The sequence below is a fragment of the Pseudorca crassidens genome, chromosome 8 (genome assembly GCF_039906515.1).
Source record: "Pseudorca crassidens isolate mPseCra1 chromosome 8, mPseCra1.hap1, whole genome shotgun sequence".
Taxonomy (NCBI): domain Eukaryota; kingdom Metazoa; phylum Chordata; class Mammalia; order Artiodactyla; family Delphinidae; genus Pseudorca; species Pseudorca crassidens.
This window is the reverse complement of record NC_090303.1, coordinates 23965879-23986845: the sequence shown is the minus strand read 5'-3', so window position 1 is coordinate 23986845 and position 20967 is coordinate 23965879. Positions and strand designations below refer to the sequence as shown.

Here is a 20967-nt window from a genome sequence, read left to right as displayed (position 1 = left end):
AGGTTCCACATACATGTGTTAATATACGATATTTGTTTTTATCTTTCTGACTTGCTTCACTCTGTATGACAATCTATAGATCCATCCACGTCTCAACAAATGATTCAATTTCCTTCCTTTTTATGGCTGAGTAATATTCCATTGTATATATGTACCACATCTTCTTTATCCATTTGTCTGTCGATGGGCATTTAGGTTGCTTCCATGAACTGGCTATTGTAAATAGTGCTGCAGTGAACATTGGGGTGCATGTGTCTTTTTGAATTATGGTTTCCTCTGGGTAAATGCCCAGTAGTGGGATTCCTGGATCATATGGTAATTCTATTTTTAGACTTTCTTTGTTGTTTTTTTTTTTTTTGCAGTACGCGGGCCTCTCACTGTTGTGGTCTCTCCCATTGCAGAGCACAGGCTCCAGATGCGCAGGCTGAGTGGCCATGGCTCACAGGCCTAGCCACTCCATGGCATGTGGGATCTTCCTGGACCGGGGCACGAACCCGTGTCCCCTGCATCGGCAGGTGGACTCTCAACCACTGCGCCACCAGGGAAGCCCTACTTTTAGATTTTTAAGGAACCTCCATACTGTTCTCCATAGTGGCTGTATCAATTTACATTCCCACCAACAGTGCAAGAGGGTTCCCTTTTCCCCACATCCTCTCCAGCATATGTTGTTTGTAGATTTTCTGATGATGCCCATTCTAACTGGTGTGAGGTGATACCTCATTGTAGTTTTGATTTGCATTTCTATAATAATTACTGATGTTGAGCAGCTTTTCATGTGCTTCCTGGTCATCGGTATGTCTTCTTTGGAGAAATGTCTATTTAGGTCTTCTGCCCATTTTTGGATTGGTTTGTTGTTTCTTTAATATTGAGCTGCATGAGCTGTTTATATATTTTGGAGATTAATCCTTTGTCCGTTGATTCGTTTGCAAATATTTTCTCCCATTCTGAGGGTTGTCTTTTCCTCTTGTTTATGGTTTCCTTTGCTGTGCAAAAGCTTCGAAATTTCATTAGGTCCCATTTGTTTATTTTTGTTTTTCCTTCCATTACTCTAGGAGGTGGATCAAAAAACATCTTGCTGTGATTTATGTCAAAGAGTGTTCTTCCTATGTTTTCCTCTAAGAGTTTTATAATGTCTGGTCTTACATTTAGGTCTTGAATCCATTTTGAGTTTATTTTTGTGTATGGTGTTAGGGAGTGTTCTACTTTCATTCTTTTACATGTAGCTGTCCAGTTTAAGTGACGTGTTAAAAGTCCCCCACTATTATTGTGTTGCTGTCGATTTCCTCTTTTATAGCTGTTAGCAATTGCCTTATGTATTAAGGTGCTCCTATGTTGGGTGCATATATATTTATAATTGTTATATCTTCTTCTTGGATTGATCCCTTGATCATTATGTAGTGTCCTTCCTTGTCTCTTGTAACATTCTTTATTTTAAAGTCTATTTTATCTGATATGAGTATTGCTACTCCATCTTTCTTTTGATTTCCCTTTGCATGGAATATCTTTTTCCATTGCCTCACTTTCAGTCTGTATGTGTCCCTACGTCTGAAGTGGGTCTCTTGTGGACAGCATATATATGGGTCCTGTTTTTGTATCCATTCAGCAAGCCTGTGTCTTTTGGTTGGAGCATGTAATCTATTCATGTTTAAGGTAATTATCTATATGTATGTTCCTATGACCATTTTCTTAATTGTTTTGGGTTTGTTTTTGTAGATCCTTTTCTTCTCTTGTGTTTCCCACTTAGAGAAGTTCCTTTAGCATTTGTTGTAGAGCTGGTTTGGTGGTGCTGAATTCTCTTAGCTTTTGCTTGCCTGTAAAGCTTTTGATTTCACCATCGAATCTGAATGAGATCCTTGCCAGGTAGAGTAATCTTGGTTGCATGTTCTTCTCTTTCATCATTTTACGTATATCATGCCACTCCCTTCTGGCTTGTAGAGTTTCTGCTGAGAAATCAGCTGTTAACCTTATGGGAGTCCCCTTGTATATTATTTGTTGTTTTTCCCTTGCTGCCTTCAATAATTTTTCTTTGTCTTTAATTTTTGCCAATTTGATTACTATGTGTCTCAGTGTGTTTCTCCTTGGGTTTATCCTGTATGGGACTCGCTGCACTTTCTGGACTTGGGTGGCTATTTCCTTTCCCATGTTAGGGAAGTTTTTGACTATAATCTCTTCAGGTATTTTCTCTGGTCCTTTGTCTCTCTCTTCACCTTTTGGGACCCCCATAATGCGAAAGTTGTTGTGTTTAATGTTGTCCCAGAGGTCTCTTAGGCTGTCATTTCTTTTTATTCTTTTTTCTTTATTCTGTTCCGCAGCAGTGAATTCCACCATTCTGTCTTCCAGGTCACTTATCCGTTCTTCTGCCTCAGTTATTCTGCTATTGATTCCTTCTAGTGTAGTTTTCATTTCAGTTATTGTATTGTTCGTCTCTGTTTGTTTGTTCTTTAATTCTTCTAGGTCTTTGTTAAACATTTCTTGCATCTTCTTGATCTTTGCCTCCATTGTTTTTCCGAGGTCCTGGATCATCTTCACTATCATTATTCTGAATTATTTTTCTGGAAGTTTGCCTATCTCCACTTCGTTTAGATGTTTTTTTGGGGTTTTATCTTGTTCCTTCATCTGGTACATAGCCCTCTGCCTTTTCACCTGTCTGTATTTCTGTGAATGTGGTTTTTGTTCCACAGGCTGCAGGATTGTAGTTCTTCTTGCTTCTGCCATCTGCCCTCTGATGGATGAGGCTATCTAAGAGGCTTGTGTATGTTTCCTGATGGGAGGGACTGGTGGTCGGTAGAGCTGGCTGTTGCTCTGTTTAGAAGAGCTCAGTAAAACTTTAATTTGCTTCACTGTTGATGGGTGGGGCTGGGTTCCCTCCCTGTTGGTTGTTTGGCCTGATGCAACCCAACACCGGAGCCTACCTGGGCTCTTTGGTGAGACTAATGACAGACTCTGGGAAGGCTCACGCCAAGGAGTACTTCCCAGAACTTCTGCTGCCAGTGTCCTTGTCCCCACGGTGAGCCACAGCCACCCCCCGCCTCTGCAGGAGACCCTCCATCATTAGCACGTAGGTCTGGTTCAGTCTCGCCAGTAGTCACTGTTCCTTCCCCTGTATCCCGATGCTCACACTACTTTGTGTGTGCCCTCCAAGATTGGAGTCTCTGTTTTCCCCAGTTCTGTGGAAGTCCTGCAATCAAATCTCACTAGACTTCAAAGTCTGTTCCTCTAGGAATTCCTCCTCCCATTGCCAGACCCCCAGGTTGGGAAGCCTGACATGGGGCTCAGAACGTTCCCTCCAGTGGGTGGACTTCTGTGGTATACGTGTTCTCCAGTCTCTGGGTCACCCACCCAGCAGTTATGGGATTTGATTTTATTGTGATTGCGCCCCTCTTACCGTCTCATTGTGGCTTCTCCTTTGTCTTTGAATGTGGGGTATCTTTTTTGGTGAGTTCCAGTGTCTTTCTGTCGATGACTGTCCAGCAGCTACTTGTGATTCTGGTGTTCTCACAAGAGGGAGTGAGAGCATGTCCTTCTTCTCCGCCATCTTGATTCCTCTCTCTGACTAGGGTGGTGCAGTTGTTTGCTAGGGTTACCATAACAAAGTGCCACAGACTGGGTGGCTTAAACAACACAAATTTACTGTTGCACAATTCTAGAGGCTAGAGGTCTGAGATCAAGGTGTCTGGCAGGGTTCTTTTCTTCTGAGGCCTCTCTCCTTGGCTGGTGGATGTTGTCTTTATTAAATACTTTCTATACAGTAATGCATAGAGTAGTGTAATGCAATTTTTCCTTTGTTAATATGATAAAATGTTAATACTTATATTTTTTAGATAAAGTGTACTTGGCCATGTTATTCTTTTAATAAATTGCTAGATTTCATTTTCTTTAAATTTTTACTATCAAGTTTACGCTAATCTTAAAAAAATAATTGGGAAACTTCTGATTTCTCATATATTATGGTATTTATCATATATTATATGAAATAAATTGTGTAATTATTACTTTTTGATGTTAACAGGAATGTGTGCTCAAAACTATTTAGACCTACTATCTTTGTTTTGGGGTGTACCTATGGTGTACTTAAAATAATTCTAGTATAATTAATGCTAATACAAGTTTTCTTCTTATTTTGGGGTTAATATTTAACATTAAAATTTTCCTACAGTATCTACTTCATCTAAATTTTCAAAAATTTTAATATATATTTGAACTTGAATTATTTTCTCCAAACAATTCATATCTTTAATTATTACTTCTTTTGTATGCTACTCTTAATGAGATTTGCAAAAGCTTTGTCACTTTATTGGTCATTTTAATGAAACATCTTTTGATTTTTATTGACTTTTACTGTTATTATCGCATTTTTCTATTCAACTGATTTCTAATTTTATTGATATTAATACTTTCTTTTAATTTACAGGTTTATTTTGTTGTTCATTTGGTAAGCAGTTTATCGGCAGGGTATGCATCTTTTTTTTTTTTTTTTCCTACTCCTTCTCTTACATTCTTAATCAAGGTAGAAACCTGGATGTACACTAGAGTATTACCTATGCTAGGGCAGGGGCAATGTCTTTTCAGTTTTGTATCCACTGTTCACTGTAGACAGTCATAGCATAGTGCCTAGTGCCTATTTTACTTAGTAAATGCATATTTAATAGTCTTTTGTTGCTCACAATGTCATATATAGTATGTTTAAAAATTATGGAAGTAATGAGCAAGCAAATATAAATGGTTGATTTGTTTTACATCATCTTCAATATAATTGTTTATTTCATAAACATGAATCTTCTTATGCTCCTCCCTTTCTCACTTCTTTCATTCAGAAGATAGAGTGCTGTCAATTCAATCTAATAATAATAATTAGTTAACATTTTTATACAGAATTATAAGTTCCAAACATTGTATTATCATAAATGCATTACCTTATATCACACTTACTACCATCCTGTGAAGAAGACTTATAACATTTACATTATACGTGTGAGAAAAATGAGATTTACAAGAGAGACATTATGTAAATCACCCAGAGACCCACAGGTATTAGGTGACCAAAATGGAAAATAGTCCAGCCTGTTTAATTCCAAGGGCTGTATACTCAGTCTCTATTCACATTTGCTTCCTGTCTTGTGTACTTCCCAACTCCATCTTTCCCTGCATTTTTTTGCCATGAGATGCAAGCCTCCATTATTTATCCTCTAGATCACTATCATCAATTGTTAAAAGACATTTCCAAAACTGTAAAATGATCACAATACTTTCATTATTAATATACATCAATGGGTCATCCACAAAACAGAATAAAATGAACATTTCTACCCTGGCAAACAAGCTAATTTATTATCTATATCTAGCATACTTCTCTAGACTCATTTCTTGTACATCCTACACTTCTATGTGGCCCTAAAAATCCCCAATATGCTGTATTCTCATTTTAGCTCTCTAATGTATATATTATTATTACCATTTCATAAATATAGAAACTAAGGTGCCAGTGAGTTAAATATATACACAAGTTCAGTTAAATATATATACAAGTTACAATTTAGTGACAGAACCAGAATTTTAACTGAGGAAAATTTTGTTATGTGCCACGCTAGCATATCAGAATGCAAACATTTTATAACTAAAGCAAAGATTTGTATTTTCCTTTAACTTATCCAGTTGTTATCCCATAACCTAGAATGCCAGGCTCAATGTCCGTATTTATCAATAAGGAAGACAAAGTAATTTATCAGATTACCACAACTTAAGAACGATGTTTCTGTGATAAGAATTTTTGTAGCAAAGTTTATTGAATGCCCATGTGTTTGCATAAATAAATGAAAACGATGTCACATTAAAACAAAGGCTAGGGGCTTCCCTGGTGGCGCAGTGGTTGAGAGTCCGCCTGTCAATGCAGGACACACGGGTTCGTGGCCCGGTCCGGGAGGGTCCCACGTGCCGTGGAGCGGCTGGGCCCGTGAGCCATGGCTGCTGAGCCTGCGCGTCCGGAGCCTGTGCTCCGCGGCGGGAGAGGCCACAGCAGCGAGAGGCCCCCGTACCGCAAAAAAAAAACCAACAAAAAAACCCAAAGGCTATATATATCTACTTCAATTAGTTTTCTATTAACCAAGAATAAATTCACAAAACAAATCTAATTAGACTATACTCTAAGAAGATACAAGAACACAGTACTAGGACAAAGTAGACCCTTTATTCAACTAAACTTACAATCAAGAATATTATCTCTTTGGAAGAAATCAAAAAAATTTCTTGATATTGTCTACATTTTCAAACCTTAATACAAACTGAAGCTGAAAGCACACTAGATGTTTTTACAAACCACAACTTATGCTAATGTTTATTATCCAGCTTCTGTGAGCAGTCCAACCCAACAAAATATATTTGCCCCATTACTATTTCTGCATTATCTTTTCTATGTACTGTTTACGACCTAATTCTGAAGTATTTGTGAACACTCAGCCAAAAGATACTGTGTAAATAAAAGCAGTTATAATTATAGTTATTTTGGGTGATGGGTTTAAAACATTGATGCATTCTCTTCCATTGTAATAACATAATAAGAGAAAATGTCCAAGAAATTATGTTAGCAATGGACATAATCCAAGTTATCATTTCCAAGAGAAATTCATTAACTCTGTATTATGCCTCTTCCAGTAATAAATGAAGGCAGCACAGGTAATTATACTATAGAAATGACGTAATGATTCATGGGTTGAAAGCAACAGGAGAATGTGACTCATCAATGAAGATACATTTTAAGGAAAGAGCAAAGGGTAGATTGAATTATGGGTTGTAATTTAATAGTTGTCATTTCTGAAGCTTACAAGAAAACTTTACTATAAAAAATAATAAAATTGTAAAAATGGTTGCTGATGAGGTCAGAGGGCTAAAGTTTAAAAAACTTTTTTAAAGAGAGAGTGAGAGGGTTCTTGTATGATAGAATTCTTATTCAAAATAATTTTGGGAAAGTTCTCTTCTTATTGTATTTTTCCAAATATGAAATTTGCCTGTGATCTGTGAAGTATGGTGATAACGCAACTCTATTCACCTAAATACTATTTGCTGCAACGCTAGTCACAATCATTTTATTGAGAATTGATCATATTGAAGGGAACTGAAAAGGAAGTTCACCACAGATGTGAAAGGAGAATATGGAACCAGTCAGTACCTAAGACCTGCTCACATTATGATTTAAAAGATAATGTATGTCCCATTTATAATTTAACAAAAGTTCTAGTCTCCATCACAATATGTATTTTATAATTCAAGTAAAATTTCCCTATATTCTTCATCTAAAAATACCTGACATTATTAGCATTTTGCCAAAAGTTTGCAAGGCTTAGCATAGTCATTCAGCAACTAAAACTACACCAGCAGTATACTATGTAAATTTGCTATAAATTGTTTTTGTTGACTACTCTAAAATTAATGCTATTCACTTTTCTTTTATGGTAAAATTCCTCTTTATTATGGTAAGACTTTGTGGTAAACAAAGACAATTAAAAAATGAAAATTTCATAATGACTTAAAAGTAGATAAAATGCATGTTCAGAGTGGAAGAACATAACAACTGGAGAGCAGAGTCAAGGACATATTGAGGTTGTAGACCCTCCATTCAACACAGCCCCCACCCTTCCACTGGCTTGCTTGACTCCCTCTCATTAATTTATTTGTCTCTACAGTGCATATGGACTTCCAATATACTACATGATTTATTTATTTACATTTCTATAATCTGTTGACCTCTTCAAAACCAACTATAGAATTCTGAGAGGGACGTATTTGTAGAACAAGTGAATACTTTTATAGAGTGAATGAACAAAGTATAATTGAACAAGCCCATTTCTACTGTTCTTACATTTTTGGCCATAAGTCCCAAAATGGTACAACCAGTATATACTTGATGAAAATTATTCATGATGTTGAATAATATTCTAATCTTGGAATGAATTGTTTTTGTATTTATTTATATTCAGATAAAAATGCAGTCCCTGATTTAATATCTATTTATGTTTTTTGATAAAGTCATTTTTGAAAGGTTTTTTTTCAAGAACATGATGGCATTATTTTCCTAATGTTCATATATTATTAGAAAACAATTATTTTTATTCATTGACTTTAAAAATATATTAATAAAAAAGAAAATAACTGTTTAATATATATTCCAAAATAATCTTCTAGATTTTGTTTATGTAGAAATAAATTTAGTGTATAAATACTTTAAGATTTGCATCTAAATATGAAAATTGAAACATAGGAAACTGCCTTTTTTTCCCTAGAATAAAAAAAGAACCTTTATTTTATTTTTTCCAAACTCTTTTCCCATTTAAGTTATTACAGAATATTAGGCAGAGTTCCCTGTGCTATACAGTAGGTTCTTGTTGGTTATCTATTTTAAATATAGTAGTATGTACATGTCAATCTCAAACTCCCAATCTATCCCTCCCCCCACCCTTCCCCCCTGGTAACCATTAAGTTCGTTCTCTAAGTCTGTGAGTCTGGGAAACTGCCTTTTTAATCCATATTATATGCTGGATATGAGCATCAAAATAATATCTCTTAATTTGCTAATGGTCACATAACATAAACATAGTTTTAAATATAAAACCACTTCCTTGAGTGGCAAACTTGAATACTTCATATGTTATGTCACATAACATAAACATAGTTTTAAATATAAAACCACTTCCTTGAGTGGCAAATTTGAATACTTCATAGATGAGTAGTTCTTTCTTTTATTTATGTTTTGGTTTTATAAATAATTTGGGGGATAGAATTCATCATCAAAATATTTTCCAAAAGGGATGCCAGGTAGAAGCTGAGGTTAAATATGCAGTATCGTTAAGATTTGTCTTGTTACCGTGGTATTATCTACCCTGGTTTAAGGTCTGTAGTAGGTATTGATGTTTTTCAGGGGTATTTCTGGTTTCTCTCCTTCTGATCCATGGTAGGATTTCATTTCCTGGTTCCCATAAAATTAGATGTAGCCTTGTGACTTTCTCTGGACAAAGAAACATGGGCGGAATTGTTGTGGGTCACTACACCATAGAATGTAGTGCCTGCTAATTTTCCACCATGTTCCTTTTTCATTTCCTAAGTGACTAGTAACATTACAGGTGATGGATTCTCCATTATCCTGCATTCCTGTGTGAAGATGACACAGAGCTGAGCCTTCAGCTAACCCATAACAGGCAAATAGAATGTGAAAGAAATGAATCTTTGTTATATGAAGCCAGTGATATTTGGGGGTTGTGTGTTACCACAACACATTCTAACCTACCTTAAGTAATACAGAAATTGTTAGTTTACAGTGTATACCGTGATTTTAAAAATTATAGTATGCAACCTTAGCTTAATGGTTAGCTGTCTGGAAGCAAGGAAAACTGTCATAGTGTGGTGCCCATCAAATTCTTTCACTTAAACAAATGGCTCAGGGAAAAGAAACACTAGAAAGTCCAGAATTTTTCTTACATCAAGAAGATGAAGGGACATTCAGAAAAAAAAATGTTTAAAATGGAGGATTTTGAGGTTGGCTTTCAAGAGTTACAGAGGAATCAATGGAAGATTTTCAGGAAATGGGAGGAATAGTATATGGAGTCAGAAAAAGCAAAATACAGAGCTAAATGGAGACTAGAGCCTAAGGAATAAGGGATAGTAAGAGTCCTAGCTTTTTGTGGGATGTAAAATGAAAAAGGACGTGGGGCATTAGGAGAAAATTCCAATGGTCTCAAGGAAGATAGTTTTGGCAAGCCTGTGAGTGTTGAGGTGAGGGAAGGGTTGAGGTGTTCTAGGGTATACAGAATTCTGAGACTCACATTTGACTTCTGCTGATGGAGAAATCATGGATGCAGAAGAAGAGCCTTACCCTTGCTATGCAGGCATTCTCTAGACATCCAGAAATGGATGTATTCAAAGGAGTGATTCTACTCTAAGCACAACAGCTCTCTCTTGACTTGTGCTGTAAAAGTGCCCTAAGCTCCTAGAGAGACAGTATTCCTCCAAGCATACTGACACTCTTTTGATCACTGTCAATGGTCAATTATTAGTCTCTCCTTGTGACACTTCTTTCTACCTTGTATTACTAACATTTATGTACAAGTTTTATCTCTCACAATAGATAATAGGCTTCTTGAAGGAATATCTGAGTCTGATTTATTTTTAAATTAATTATTACATAGTGTCTGAAATGTGTTAGACAGTATACTCATTCTTTTACTCAATCAGTGTTAAATACCCATTTTGTTCCAAGTGCTGTGAAAAACAGTGAGAATGCAAAAATGAACAAGGCATACTACCCGATTATATTACTTAGGGTTCTACAGAAATACAGAACCTGTGTCTGTGTGTGTGTGTGTGTGTGTGTGTGTGTGTGTGCGCGTGTGTGTGCGTGTGTACAGAGAGAAAAAGAGAGAGATTCAGGAACTTGTTCACATGATTGTAGAGGCTTGGTAAATCCAAAATTTGTGAGGTACGTTGGCTGGCTGGAGACCCAGGGAAAAGTTGCAGTTTGAGTCAAAGGCAGTCTACTAGCAGAATTCCTTCTTGCTCATGAGAGGTCAGTCTTGGTTCTACTAAGGCCTTCAACTGATTGAATAAGGCCTACCCACACTATGGAGAATAATCAGCTTAACTCTAGGTCCACCAATTTAAATGTTAATCTCATTCAAAAAACATCTTCACAGAAACATCCAGAATCGCTCTGGCCAAATATCTGGGCATTTTGGCCCAAACAAGTTGACTCATAAAATTAATCATTCACACTCATTACAAAAATCACTAAAAAGAAATCTAGTAAGGAAAAGAGATGCATAAAAGGGCATTTCCAATATAATGAAAAAGTTGTGAACAGGGTACAATGGGAACACATTTGGAGTGTGAAGTCCAACCCAAACCGAGAGGTCAGGAAAGATTTCTAAGAGAAGATGCCCAATCATTAATAAAAATGAGGATTTATCCTGATAGAGTATATGTGCATGTATGTTTGTGTGTATATCGCAGTAGTGGTAGTAGTAGTAGCAGCAGCAATGGTGATGGGGTAAGTTTGGGCAGGACAGCCTAACAAGCTTGGAACTTTTCTTGGAAAGTTGGTGAAGAATTTTGAGATGAAAATGACAGGATCAGATTTGAATTTAAGGACAATCATTTTACATCAGGTAGTGGATTGGAACAGGGAAAGGCCAAATACTCCAATTTATATTTATCAGCTAAAAGACATGTAGATTCAGATGAATCACCTTAAACTTTATTACTGTTTTACTCCTAGGGCTATTTCTTCTGTTTAGATTTTGTTGAAATTAAATTATATGGGGTCCAAAATGGTGTAATTAATAATTGATATTAAATATATAACACTGATAGAAGATGTATTGAACATATCTAGAGAGCTTGGAATAACTTCTAACATAAGCATGCTGACGTGACAGATTTTTAGAAAAACAACTGCCCTCACTCAACACCAGCATTCCAACTCTGAACCTCATCCACACTCCCCTTACTGCCTGGTTTACTCCCTTGAATTGCTTTTGTGAGTGTATTTCTCTCCTACCAAATTTTAATGTATTTTGAGAGCAGTCCAATTTTAACGTGGGAAATCAATATCTGAACATAGTAGGTTCTAAATAAATGTTGTTTAAATATATAGATAAATAAAAGCAGAGCATTTTCAACCTCTGAAATTTTTTTAATGACTCAAGCCTCAGGAGTAATTAAATGTCCTTCTGAGTAATGGTAGTAAACAACCACTACAAAAGGGAAAACCCATCACTTGTTAAATTGTGAATTGTTCTACATGAAAAATAAAATAGCTGTAAATTGATTTCTGAGAGCATGCTGTCTTTGATAGACCCATATGAGACAAAGAAAGAATCATTAGATAATTGGTTTGTCTTAAATAATTGTTTGTGGATAGTTGTCTGGAACTATTGCCTAGTTCAAATGCGCATGTTAATTGTGCTAATTTGAAGTGGTACTATGAATTTTAAATAATAAAATACTATAAGGCCTTGATAAGCTAAAATTGGAATATTCTCAACCATTTGTGATCAAAATGAATGCCTATTTTGTATTTTAATACATATTATTTATCTAAATAATATAGGAATTTTTTCATTGAGTAGTGGTGAATGAGATTTGAAGTCACAGTCCTCTGCTTGTGCAACCATTATTTTAGGTTAAGCCCATATCAATGGCATGTAACATGGAGCTATAAGAACAAAATACTGTCACTGAATCATAGCACCATTAAAATGCATTACACCGTATTAAACCATTCTCTGGTTTTATGAAATGTAAACTAAAAATAAAGAACTGAGATAAAACCAGACAAAAAGAAAACAATTTCTGTGTAAGTCCAAAAGCAGAAGGAGAAAGAGACTGCTTAGAACACCTCAGGGATAAAATGGATATTACTTGTAAAAAGCTTCTATGATCAACACAATTATTTTTCCTCAGGATCAAAACTTGCACATTGACCTCTATTTAAGGAAGACTCTACATATCATATCCATCCCTAAATGAGCCATACCTCCTCTTGAAAAGCCCTTGTAGACATAGTTATTGATCTAAGAATAAACTTTAAATTCTGCAGTATTTACACAGGAAATTTTCTCCCGGCGTCACTATATCCCCTCGCTCTCTGCCTGCATCCACACAACTGGACAGAACTGATGAAAAATGCAGAATCTCACTGGCTTCGCTTGAATTTATGACCACTAAATGAAGGAGTTCCTCACTGCTGCTCATAAGCAAACTATACAATTCCCAGATCATGCAGGCTTCCACACTATAGTTAGCTATACTTGCTGTTACAATTTTTTCTTCTCCAATTCTCCCCTGAACTCAGTCCAATCAGGTTTTTGGATAACTTAGCATGTATAAAATGAGCACCTAACACTCCTGATATCCCCACCCTCTCCACAGCATATGTTGTGCTTAAAATCTTTCCCATCTCATTCCTCCAGTTGCTCATCCCAAAACTCTTCGATCCACCTTTAATCCTCTTTTCTCCACCCCACAAACAATCCATTGACAAATTCTGCCAATTCTACCTTCAAAATATATTGTAAAAACAGACCAGTTCTTATATCTGCACTCCTGCCAGCTTGTTCCAAGACACTGTGATATCTTGCCTGAGTCAATGCCCTACTTATTGGTCCCCTTGCTTCTGCTTTTTCTCTGTGTCAATCTATTTTTCACACAGTAGCCAAAACAGGTCACTCCTTTGCTCAAAATCATGCAATGGTTTCCCCTAGTCACTCAGTAAAAAGAAAAATTTTTCCTATGACATACAAGGCCTCAGGTGAAACACCTTTTTACATTTCTAACCTTATCTTCAACACTCTGTTGGCTCTCTCTCTGTTCCAGCTGTAATGTCATCCTCACTGTTTTCCTAACACAGTAGACAGGCTACCATCTCAGAGCCTTCTTATTCACAAATCTCATATATATATATATATATATATATATATACATATATATATGCATATATATGTATATATATATGTAATCTTATTTCTGTAAACTGTCTTTCTGGGGAAATAGACAGCCCTAATTTGCAGTATTTGGTAACTTCCATGGTATTCCTGGAGTGGAATTGTGTTTATGTCTTCACATTCTGCATTCAGTGACATTATATTGGTAGCCTGAAATTGATCATGGTTAGCATACAACATATGACAATAATTGCTGAATGAATGAATGAATGGATTAGTAGGTCAGGAAAATTCAAAGAAAAGTGTTCTCTTCCAACTGGAGGAAACAAATGCAATGTAGCAAATGGCACATAACCATAAAAATCAAGTGGATTTTGGACATATGAAACACAATGGGAAGGAAACTGTTGGAAGAGAGATTCCACAAAGAGGACACAGTTAAGAATATGGTGAATAAATCGTGAAAAAACCTGCAGCTTGAAATAACTCTCTCTGAACTATCACTATCCAAATATTTACTATAATAACTTGAACATTTTATTCAGAATTTGACAGCTGAATAGGAAACCCTGCTCTAATGAATTTGCAAATACAATGAAGCAGTTATGTCTAAACTATTTCTTAGCTAGGATCACTTTTGATGATCCTATTGATTAAATCATGATGCATCATCATATCATCTTCCCCACACTGTTGAGTGAAAATGTCTTCCAATAAAGTGAAAAAGTCTCTGAAGAAAGTAGATAAGTGTGTGAGACCTAAAAAAGCCTTTAGAAAAAAATTTGGAAGTGATAAAGAACACTGAAAGAGATACATATTTAAAAGTTATAGGCTTAGCCATGGACATCTATTTGTCCATGTTATTTTGCCACGTCTGAAAAAAAACCCCAAACTGTCATAGTGTTGTTTCCATAAATATTCACAATCTTTCTCAAGCATAACATAACATATTTGAAAAATTAAAAACTGTAGAAATACCTTGTGCAGTGAATTCGTAGATACAATCACTGTAGGATTCCATGAAGCACTGTGTTGCTACAGCAGAAGTATTGGACATCTTTGAAGATCTGCAGAAGGTGACAGAGAGAGGATTTGATGAAGGCATTGAGTTTCAAGTCAGGGGAAGGACAGTTCAAGAAATGTAAGGCATGTAAACCTCCAAGATGTGAACAACTTGGAAAAAGCAGCTTCAACTGATAGTGGAGCTGCACTTTCCCAAAGAACTGAAGAGACCTAATGCAAAGGTGATTATATTATACCAGCAAATTCTCAATCATAGTGAAATTCAGGTTATTTTTGTTTTTTAATGAATGACATATATTTATCTCAGAAGATGAGAACTAATATTCCAGGACTTGTTACAGGTGGGTTGAGATTAACCCAAATTATGTTAAAAAAAAAATCAAAGCCAGCCTTAAGCTTGGGGAAGGTCATTCTGCTGTTCCCTAAACCACATGAGGCATATACAATTGCAGAGAGATGGAAAGAATAATAGACAATCTCTAGGTCCCTTGGTAAAAAAGAGATTGAGACCACATTACAGAGATCTCTGAATGCAAAGTGGATTAAACTTTATTCTGTAGAGACTAAAGAGGCTTAAAAGTATCCATGTAAGGAAGTGATATGTAAATTCTGTGCTTATGGAATAATTTATCTAGCCAAAGTGCTTAGAAGAGATTGAGAAAGAGACAGATTGAAAATGGGGAAAACATAAAACTAATTCTTTAGTATAAGAGAAGCCATGGAATCTTGAACTAGTGAACTAGCAGTGGGAATGGATAAAAAGTTATATTTGAAAGATATTTCTCATTTGGAATCTATACAATTTAGGAACTGATTGAATTTAGGATGCAAAGATTGCAAAGAGTTTTGAAGCCTGAAAGAGTGACAGTACATTAAACTTAATTTACCAATCCAGGAGAAGAGTCAGGTTTATTCATTCAGTGATGCTTATTGAGCCCTTACTATGTACTAGGCCCTGAGCTAGACAACATGGATAAAAAGATAAATAGGGCATAGTCTTTTCCCTTAAGTAGCTTGAAGGTTATTGAGGAATGAATGAAGTAAGATGAAAAATGAGATATTAGAGTGAATTTGAGTGGCCAGGAGAGTCCCTAGGAATAAATGTTTAACAGGCAGTAGAAATGGAATCCAAAAATATTTTTAGGTTGATTATCCAATTGGTGTTTTTATTTTAGTATAACAAGAAGTTTTCCCTCCATATTTGCAGCTGCACGATGAGATCACAACCAGTACAAAGCTTATGGAATCAAACTTTAGGTTTTTCTTCTTGTTCTTGTTGCTGTTATATAAAATTTCTTGTTTGAGAAAAAGAGAAATGAAGTAGTTTCAACATAATTTATTATATTAATGCTATCTTTGGTCCCAATTTGTTTATAAATTTAAGTATGGAAGGTATGACTTTGAAAAAGAAATCTGCAAATGAAGGAAAAAAAATTGTATACGTGAACAAAGAAAAAGAAACTGCTTGCAGTTTTAACCAAAGCAGCCTGAATTCTGTTCTGTAAAACTGATGGTACCTATCTCTGTTATTTATCTGACTAATACTGGTCAGCCTTTACAGGGAAAACAAAATGGAAAACTGCCCATTTTTAAGAGGGCATACCTGCTGTAGATGTCAGAATCTTCATCAGCAAAATGGCAAATCTCAATTTGTCACCATAGTCTTAGTATCCCATTTTTGCCACTGAAAATAGATCACTGACTTCAATCTGCCATTGTATATTAAAGCTGCCATACATATGAAAACACTGGATGTAGTTTCAAATATGTAAACCAATGTTAGATTCACATATACTGCCCTAAGTGCAAATGTTTCTCTGCGACTTTGAATATGATAATTTCTTGAAACACAGAAAACCTCAGAAGTGGGGGAAAGTAAAAATAGTCTTGCACTACAATGAAGAAAAATTATTCTCATAACATTGAAACATTTTTTGTCACATACTTTAGTAAAGGCCCCAACTAATTCAGACATGGAAAACTAATTCAAACATCAAAAACACAATGATAAAGGCAAAAGTTATGATCAACAAGTAGGTTATATAAAATCCATCTTAAAGACTATAATTTTATTTTTTTTACAGTTTTCAATTTTATCTTTTCACTTCATGTTATCACTTGAGATTTTTATGATTCAGCATTCTTTTTAAAAGACCATAACTTTTTAGGAAAAGATGCATGAAAGGAATCAAGAGCTATGAAGCATCACAAATCCACTGGGATAATAACTATATTGAGCCCAGCTCCAAAACCCAAACAGTAGGGAAAAAAAGGATATATAGTGTAAGTGAATATTCCTGCTTTCTCACTCAATTCTCCTTCAATGTCACTCAGAATTTGTTATACAGAGCGATACTGAAAACCTCTAAACTAAAGGAATAGCTGAGGAAAACTTTTTGAAATAGACCACAATATTAACATATGCGTAAATTAGTTCCTTGCTCTAAGATAATTTTATTTAGAGAAGAAAACCTACGAAATGCGAATCAGGGCCATGCACTCTGTTGTTTACTTTGGTATGCACACTCCTCAGCATGCCATTGCAAGTGACATGCCGCTCATCTTGTCCCACATGTACATTGGTTCCTTGGAATGCAAGGATTCCTGTTCTGGGGATCTGCTGATTTAGCAAATGACATTAAGGAGGATACTTAATTAAAATTTTTGTTTAGAGAACAGCAATGTACAAAGCATTTCACACATTTGCAAAGTATTTTTAAAAATACTTTAGTGAGATGTGGCTCTTAGTTTACTCAATAAAGGTTTAAATACATATTTTGTGTGTACATACATCAGGTATATATATCTGAGGAGATTGAGTCAAAGAGTTAATTTCCAATAAAACTTAAAGTACAGTTTGGTAACAGGCTTTAGGCAAACCTTAATAGCTCATTGATTTCTATCATTATAAACAAGTAATGGAATTTTCAAGTTATAGTGATTGCAGTTATAATAATTCAAACTCTTCCAACATTCTATTAAAATAACCTATAAAAATTCATAAAAAGAGAGCAGTTGAGAGCATAATTTGGACTGAAGATACTAAAGATCATGTGCCAAATATCATGTCCCTAAATGCATCACTAATTGTGCTGAATTTTTGAAATGCATTCTGGAATTGCACATGTTCTACACTCTGAACTAGATTAATAGTAGCTCTAAGAAAGGTAGAGTAAGCCGTTGACTTAAACAACTGTCTGATCCTGTCTTCAGGGTCCAGGGAAAGTAAGGAATGTAAAGTAGCCAACCCTTACACCACAGCATGGAAACAGACTGGAATTCTACCCCTCCTTCTCTCTACTCCCTATCTCTTCATGTTGACTCCCCCCAAATTTAATTACTTTTAAAACATTCATACTGACAGTGCAAATACCAACAACACTAGAGAAGGAGAGTGGTGAGAAGTGGTGTATTTCACCATGAGATGGACTGTGGCACTAGGAACAGCATTGAAGTAAGAGAAAAATAGGAAGAGCTTGAGGTAGTATTCAGTTAATATGGTGCTGTGGCACGAGCCCATCAATTAAACGAAACCAAGTATATTCAGAAATGATGAAGACAGCATTTCAAATCAAGGGACAAATGAAGGAATAGTCAATACAGGTTGTTAAAACATTCAACTAACCGTTGGCAGACAGCCAAGAAAGGAAGGCGGAAAGGAAGGAGAGGGGGTAAAGGGAGGAAGGGAGAAAGAAAAACTGGACATCTCTTCCATGGTAAGCTAAATTAAAGTCTGGATGATTTAAAATTAATATGTAAAACAAAGGAAATATGGAAATAGGGGAGAATATATAGGCAAATAATAATACCTAATATTGTTTGAACGTTACTTTGTGCCAGACTCTGTGGCAAATAATTTAAATATATTCCGTATTTCTCACATGTATTCAGAAGCATGTTAAAGTAATAATAAATGATGACTTGTTAAAGACTACATAACGTATAAAAGAAGGGCTCAAATTTAGGAAATATGTTAACATTATGCATTCTCTTAGTAGATCTCAAGAAAAATCATATTAATTTCCATAGCTGTTGAAAATTTAGAATTTGGCAATATTGAATATTCAGTAAAATAAGAATGATAAAATGTATCTATTTCAATATCAAATCCAGCATTATGCTAAATGGAAAAATCTCCACCCAAGAGTTTAGAAATCTCTACTAAATATGCCAGAAGAATGTCTACTAAATTCAGGAACAAGAGAAGGATGCCTATTATCACCACTAATATTTATCTTTGATTAAGCATAAAAACATTTAGAAGAATACATGGAAAACTAACAGCGTTTTCCTCATTTATTAGTTTGCAGGGGGGGGCTGGCGGAACACACCCGCACAGATGGAGATGGGGGTGTGTGGTAGATTTTATGATTGTTTATAAATATTTGCTATTCTTCCCTGGGGTAGGATTATACCATCCTGCCCTGTTGACATCAGGCTTCATCATGTGATTTGCTTTGGCCAATATCTGTGATTGGAAGCAGTGTGTTTCACTTCCAGGCAGAAGATTTAAGCACCAACAAATGATTAGTTTAAAGGTTATATTGGTTGGCCAAAAAGTTAGTTCGGGTTTTTCCGTACCATCTTATGGAAAAAGCCTAATGAACTTTTTGGCCAACCAAACATTTCAAATTTGGAGGAAAAAGGCATTCTTTTAAATAAGTGATAATGGAGTGACAAGACGGTTTTATAGAAAAATATAATTTTGGATCCATTCCTCATGCTAAAAATTAGGCTAAATTACAAATGGATCAGAGATATGAATGCAAAAATTGAAGTAATATAAGTATTTAAAATTGTCAATAGTTGAGTTGGGAGAGCTGAGCTGCCAGGTATTGAGCTAGTCAGCTGGCACGACAAGTCAAAATGAAAGAAACAAGGTATTTATTGAGATATTTTAAGCAAGAGGCTAAACAGGAAAAAGCACCACCTTCCCCAGTGTTTTATTTTCCCCTTAGCAACAGCGCAGGCGAGTATGCAGACGGGGCAAAATCTTCTCAGTGCTAAGGGAGCCCCAAACAAAAGGTACCTGTCTTTATAGAGACCTGGGGATCAGGGGAGGAAGATAAGGAAGGGCTAGGAGTGGAAAAATACTGAATATTGTATCAGAATGGAGAAAAATGTCTTCAGGGCCCCCTGATATGGGTGACAGAGGTACCTGAGAAACGCTTGGGCCTGGCCCCTCTTTCAGCCAAGGAGGTCTCCAAATGGAGGCTTTCGGGCTATAAATGCAGATATGCTTAAGAGCACTGGAGGCTGGAGGCGTAGGGGTGCTAAAGCCTTAACTGCAAATCTCTCCAGGCTGTGCACCAAGTCTGGTGTGAGGAAGGCAGCTTCCCCCCATATGACCTGCCAGGTAAACTTTTATAATTGCCTGTGTTTGGGACTGAAAGATCACACATAGGTTTTTAGCTTGGACTGGACTCCTCAAAAATCATCAAGTGTGAATTACCCTATAAACTGGAAGTGAGGAAATATTTTCTAACCAAAATCCAGAGGCAATATAGGAAAATATAGGTGCATTTGATTACATAAAAATAAAATAAAACTTTGCATAGCAAAATGTACAACAAGCAAAGCTAAAGGACAGATGAAAAATTTTTTAAAGTATTTGTAATTTATGTTACAGACAGAGGGTTACTATCTATAATGTATACAGAGCTTTAAAAAAACAAAAAGAGACACAGAAAGACCATCAACCCCATAGAAAAATGAGCTATAAATAGGGAGAGGCAGCTAACATTGCAAATGATTCTTAACCATATGAAAAGAAGTTCAGTATCATTCATAGTAAGAGAAATGCAAATTAACACTACATCGAGATACCATTTCTCACAAGTCAGATTGTAAAATCATAAGTTTAACAGCACAGTCTGTTGGTGAGATTGTGAATAAATAGTCACCTTCATTACTCGCTGCTGGAGCTACAAAGTGGTAAAATGCCTATGAAAAGGATATTGGAAATATCTAGCAATATTGTATATATATTTACCCTTTGACTGGCTATCCAAAAGTTCTATGAGTCTATCCAAAAGTTACATACAAAAAGATATAAGCATAAGGCTATTAGGTTATTTGTAGTAGCACTACTTGTTAATGCTTGAAGACTGAAATGTATATATTGAAAGAGAATGAATTGAATAAACCCTGGTATATGCATATAATGGTGTAGTATGCAACTTGAAAATGGAATGAGAAATATCTATGTATATCACTATGGAATAATATCCTTTATATGTTGCTAAATGAACTGCTAAGAGAGGGTCTGGCAGATAGCCCTCAGGTGTCAGTCCCACCAGGTAACTGAAGAAGGTCACCTCACCCAACGTCACATACCTCCTTTCCAGGTGGAAAGGCTTTTCTCTACTACTCCAACTCAGAGCATCTCTGCACGGTCAACCCATCTTCACATCTCCCCCAGAGCCCCCAGAGAGGCAGCTGAGGCTTCACCTGAGACTGGATTCTGTTCATCTTCTCCCTCTGCAAAATCCTGCTTCCTTCCCTTCCTCTTTAAGGTGTT

General features: G+C 35.8%; 1 long non-coding RNA gene across 1 annotated transcript in view; it reads right to left on the bottom strand.

Moving 5' to 3' along the window:
* LOC137228920 (uncharacterized) overlaps nt 1-20967 on the bottom strand; it is a 320233-nt gene that overhangs the window by 257470 nt on the left and 41796 nt on the right. Inside the window, exon 6 of the long non-coding RNA XR_010945406.1 lies at nt 14403-14491. This is a non-coding gene — a long non-coding RNA (uncharacterized lncRNA). The remainder of the gene's footprint in view (nt 1-14402; nt 14492-20967) is intronic.